Genomic DNA, 6214 nt, shown 5'->3' on the forward strand with positions numbered 1-6214 from the left:
CGGTTAGTTTCTAATGTACAAGCTGATAATTTTTTATCTTTTTCTGAGGATGAAATCCCTTCTGGGATGATTGGTAGTCAGAAGGCTTTGCACATTACAGTTAAATGTAAAGGGCATGTGTTGTCCCGGGTCTTGGTTGATAATGGTTCAGCTTTGAATGTGATGCCCTTAGTGACTCTAAAGAAGCTTCCATTAGATAGTACACTTATGAGAACCTATCAAAGTGTGGTTCGAGCTTTCGATGGGACTAAAAGAGAAGTGTTGGGCAAGATTGATGTTCCTCTGAATATTGGTCCAGCAACTTATGAAGTGGAATTTCTCGTAATGGACATTATGCCTACGTACAATTGTTTGTTGGGAAGGCCTTGGATTCATCAGGCCGGTGCAGTTCCGTCCACATTGCACCAGAGACTGAAATTTGTGATTGATGGAAGGTTGGTATGTATTCATGCTGAAGAGGACATTATTGCTTCTGTTTCTACTACTGCTCCGTACATTGAAGTGGATGAGCAAGCGGTCGAGTGTTCTTTCAGATCGTTGGAGTTTGTCAATGCTATATTTGTGGCTGAAGGCAGAAAGATACCAAAGCCTAGATTGTCAGACTGTACCAAGATGGGGCTCAAATTGACTCTTGGAAGAGGAGCGAAAGTTGGAAAGGGGTTAGGAAGTCAGTTACAAGGGCCAGTGAATCCAATATACCCTGTTACTAAAAGAGATCGATTTGGTTTGGGGTATCAGCCAACTCCGAGGGATAAGCTGAGGGGAATTAAGAAGGGTCAGGAAATGAGAAATGCCAGATTGGCTGGTGAAGACCTTAGCTGGGAACCCATGATCTTCCCGCAGTTGAGCAGTATTTTCATATCTGGGGGACATATGTTTCAAGGGAATTTAAGGAACACTGAGGTGATGGTTGAGGATGCCTTGGGAGATTTAGGCATTAACGTTATAACTGATGATGATTTGAGGAAATGAGAGTTATGGGCATTTATCATGCACCGCCGGGCTTCGTGTTGAATAATTGGACCGCGGAAGAACAGCCTGTAGTTTACAAATCTTTTACAGAGTAATGCACTGGAACTTTCTCCCTGTTGTTCATACCCTGGGGCAATAGGTGATTTTATGTAAAGGGTTAAGTTGTTTGTTTTTTCTTGCTTTCAATAAAAGATGCATTCTGTTAGTTCCAAATGGCAAACATTCTCCTATGCATTTCATTCATTCATTCTTTGTTGTATATACGTATGTATTTATTTATTTCTATTTATTTATATGGGAAAAGATCCTCCCATATGTATATATGTATATATATCTTCTCTTTCATTATTTTTTCAGGAGCTCAGGTATCAATAATATGAATGCTAATGACTCTGACCCGGAGATTGATTTCGAGAAGCCTATATGTCAAGGGGAAATCGAGGATTGTGATGATGATGAGGGATGTGAACTACCTTCTGAATTGCTGAAAATGGTGGAGAATGAAGATAAGCAGATTCTGCCTCATAAAGAGCCTATCGAGATTTTGAATTTGGGGACAGATGATGATAAGAGAGAAGTAAAGATTGGTACCACTCTGTCAGTTGGAGGTCGACATGATTTGATAAAATTGCTTCAAGAATACAAAGATGTGTTTGCTTGGTCATACGAAGATATGCCGGGTTTAGATACAGAACTGGTTGTTCACAAACTACCAATAAAGCCTGAATGTAAACCGATACAACAAAAACTGAGAAGAATGAGACCCGAGATGCTGCTCAAGATTAAAGAGAAAGTGAAAAAATAGTTTGATGCAGGGTTTCTTAAAGTGGCTAAATATCCTGAATGGGTGGCGAATATTGTCCCAGTACCGAAGAAGGATGGGAAAGTTCGAATGTGTGTCGACTACAGGGATCTCAACCGAGCTAGTCCAAAATATAATTTTCCTTTGCCACATATAGACACGCTAGTGGATAATACTGCTGGAAATTTTTTGTTCTCTTTTATGGATGGTTTCTCTGGCTACAATCAAATTAAGATGAAACCTGAAGATATGGAAAAAACGACGTTCGTTACCATGTGGGGAACGTTTTGTTATAAAGTAATGCCGTTTGGATTGAAGAACGCCGGGGTAACATATCAAAGGGCCATGGTGACGTTATTTCACGACATGATGCATAAAGAGATAGAAGTTTATGTGTAACACCCCCAACCCGTATCCGACCCGGATACGAGTCCGAAGTGTCACATTGACTTTTTAAACATTCATTCGTATAAAATAGTGGGTAATTTAAAACTTTGATAACATTTAATTTATTTCAAAGCGTTTACAACAGATATCAGAGTTCATACCATTTATATCTTTAGACTACATGCCAACTACACTCTGTAAACAGTACATACATTTTCTGATCTGACATTTGGTAAGGAAAACTGACCTGTCTTGCTCCGCATTACTCTTTACTCTACTCGAAACCTACGCGTGAAACAATCACACGCTAAGTCGAAGACTTAGTGAGGCATAACGACTTATAATGCACTTTAAAACATATATCGATACATGCATGTTCTTTTCTATCATGTTATAGCAATTCCATGCATTCTTCGTATCATATAAAATCATATCAGATTAATTACAGTAAATACATACAGACACATAATTCATCATTAACAGTTTATCATGTAATCACATACTTTTATTGTTAACCTTTTCAATCAAACACTATACACACACAACATCATATGGTTCACGTAACACATTTCAAACCACTTATAACCCCATCGTATACATATCACATTCAGTATGCTTGTTTAATCACTTTATTAGCCCATGTACACTAGTGAGAACTTAAGGTATGTGAGTACATTGAGGTTGTGCACACATATGCTGTCACCACAGCTCGATCAATGTCCCGAAGGACCAGTCCATAGATTCCGAAGAACCTAGGTAATCAGTCCATATGTCCCGAAGGACATAGGTAAACAGTCCATATGTTCCGAAGAACATAGGTAAACAGTCCATATGTTCCGAAGAACATAGGTAAACAGTCCATATGTTCCGAAGAACATAGGTAACCCTCGACCCTTGGCATGCCAACTATACCCCTAGCTCTCATATCACATAACATGGGCATTATCATTTATAACAGTTCACATTACTTATTCATATTCTTTCTCTTATAACCACATATATTTTCTTTTCAGTCACGTATCACATGTACGTGTAATCATTGATCTCATAACCACATGTTCCTTCTTTTCTGTCACATACCACATGTATGTGTAAAAATATATCTAATATCATATGTTGCATGCAATCACATAGATCTTATCTCATAACATATACTTGTAGTCACATAGCTTCTTTTCATATTCTCATAGGATCACATAGTTCATATCTTATACTTTGTTTTCTCATGTTCACATATATCATGTCATATGGCTCATATCTTTATCATGCAGTCACATAGTTCAGTTTCACATATGTTCATATATATACATTACATAGCACATACTTCTCATAACATTACATTCAAAAGCATGTTAACACATATAATCATGCATACATACAATTCATGTCATTCATATACGTATAATCATATATTCATGCATTCTAACAGAGGAAATAGACTTGTCGCAAGTCTTGTTTCCATTTAGCACCATAAACTAATTATTATGCACTCACCTGGCCTCACTAGTCAATTCCAATCTCTTATCTTTCCCTTTGATCGATCTTACTTGCCAAACGTTCCGGAATTCTTTATGCGTAGAATCTACATAAATGTACATTTCGAGGTAATCATTAGATACCTACACCTTGTAATTGAATACTAGCAACTTAAACGAACTTATTAAACCAATATTAACATTTTTCTTTAGGGGGAATCGGTTCCCTACCATGGGGGTATCGATTCCCTCAAGACATTCTGGAATTCTGTCGTTTGAAGGGGTATCGGTTCCCCTTGAATGGGTACCGATTCCCCTTGCCCAGAAATCATATTTCCAACCCGAAAATTACTTCATTTCCACTCAAACCCTTCATATATCATCCCCTTTTCATTCTTAACTCTAGTATACATACTTAAACCCATCTATATTCATTTATTTCATCTTAAACCTCAAAATCCTATCTTCCATATGAGATTCAAAATCATACCAATTTTCAATGTGTTCTAATTCCAATTCTAACACTCCAAATCTCTTAATTTAACCATTGACAAGTCAAATTTAACTTCAAATTCTATTTATCAATTCCTTTCCAAAATTTCATATAAAAACTCCAAATCTTTAATCTCTCTTAACCTCTCCATCATTTGTTTTTAAGATGATTTAAGCTTTCCTTAAGCTTAGTTATCATCTAATAATCAAAACCCAACCTTAAAATCAACAATTCATTTACAAACAAAGAACTTACCTTTTGAAGCTAGCCCCACGTGAAGAAGAGAAGGCAAGAAGAAGAAAGCTTCCAGATAGCTCTCTTCCCACGTGTATATAATTCCTTAAATGATCAAATGACCATTTTACCCTTTATTTCCTTTAACAATTACCAAAATAACCTTCATCATATGCATCTAATAATCATAGAGCTATTTCATTCTTCTATTTTAGTCATCAAATTATGAAACTTTACAATTTGATCACTAACCCGGTATTGAGGATGTTACAAATCTCCCCTCCTTATAAGAAAATTCGTCCTCGAATTTTCACTGCACATCTTAATAGGAACATATCTTCTAATGTTCTTATGTTGCTTCCCTAACTTATTCTTTCTTGTCATCATCAGAAACTTACTTTTCAATCCCTTAGTTTTTCGACTATCTTTTTCGTTTATACCTTCATCTTCTGTTGTTTATCATATAAGCAATAACCAGTAATACCAATCCATTGTTGTCTTTTCTCTCATTCGATTATGCATTTTTCCTTTGATCTTTCTAAAATTCCATATAATGTCACTCATCACGTTGACAATAACATTCATCTCATCACTCTATATCAAAACTGTCCTCTGTACTTCTATATTTATCGTATCTGATTCTTTTAAATCAATCCCTTTCATTTCTTATACTTGTATTTTCCTTCCTGAAGGTTCCATGCAAATACTTATCTCTGTTTCTACATCATAGCTATCTGCTCAGAATATACAATTATATTCAAATTCATATCATAATCAATTAACTCCACTATATCTTTCCTCCAATCTTATAACTCTAGCACCTTTACTCTGACAGCTAGATAATAACTTTGGTTCAGTCTAGGGCACAAGCCCTCTTATACCAATCATATACATTCTTTCCAATCTAAATTATCTTAACATTCGCTTACTCAACTTATCAATTTCACCTCTATTCTCATACAATCCTGAAATTTCTTTTACTCAAACTCAACATTCTGACTTCCTGTGTCCTATAATCTGATCATCGATATACATATTCTCAAACTCTTCTTATCAATCCTCAGCTTTACTTAAATATACAAATTCTTACTTCCTTTTCCTTTACTATACCACATTACTATGATCCAAATATGCAACTGCATCCAGATCCATTACGGATTTGGTTCTCATATCCTGACAATATCTTATAATCTTATAATTCCAGTACATTCCCATCGCATATTCTCGTTAGCTAACGCTAACTTTTCCGTCTTAACTGCAAACCCTTATCATATAAACGCTCTTGCTTATACACAATGTTATTCCTTCATTTTGAACTTATAAGCTCTGACTTATACATCTTATACACTTGTCACTGATGCACTTATCCTTAAGTTCTTCTATACGTACTCATCACGTCCTTAGATCTTTTTAACATTCTTATGGTGACACCCGTTCACCATATTCTATCTTATCCACATAATAACTCTATATCGTTTTTCCGATTTCAAACGATGAAAACTTTCTATCATTATTCAGATAGGATTTCAGCTTTCTGAAATCAACTTTTGATCTTACTAGGCATTTCCTGAGGTGTACGCTCTTCATCCTGCCTGGCCAGGGCAAGTGAATAGCTATCACAATCAGGAATATCACCTTTCACTTACTTTGAAATTATTACGATCGGATTTCTACTGTATTAAACTATTCTTATTCTATTAGCAAGACAACATATTCCTTACACAATCAGATCAGAAATTTTTCAATCTATGTTGGCATGTACACCTTTTATGACACTTTGGACTTCGGTTTATGCCGAGAATCGGCTAAACCTTGGCTCTGATACCATTAAATGTAACACCCCCAACCCGT

The sequence above is a fragment of the Hibiscus syriacus genome, unplaced genomic scaffold (genome assembly GCF_006381635.1).
Source record: "Hibiscus syriacus cultivar Baekdansim isolate YM2019G1 unplaced genomic scaffold, ASM638163v2 tig00117056_pilon, whole genome shotgun sequence".
NCBI classification, from domain to species: Eukaryota; Viridiplantae; Streptophyta; class Magnoliopsida; order Malvales; family Malvaceae; genus Hibiscus; species Hibiscus syriacus.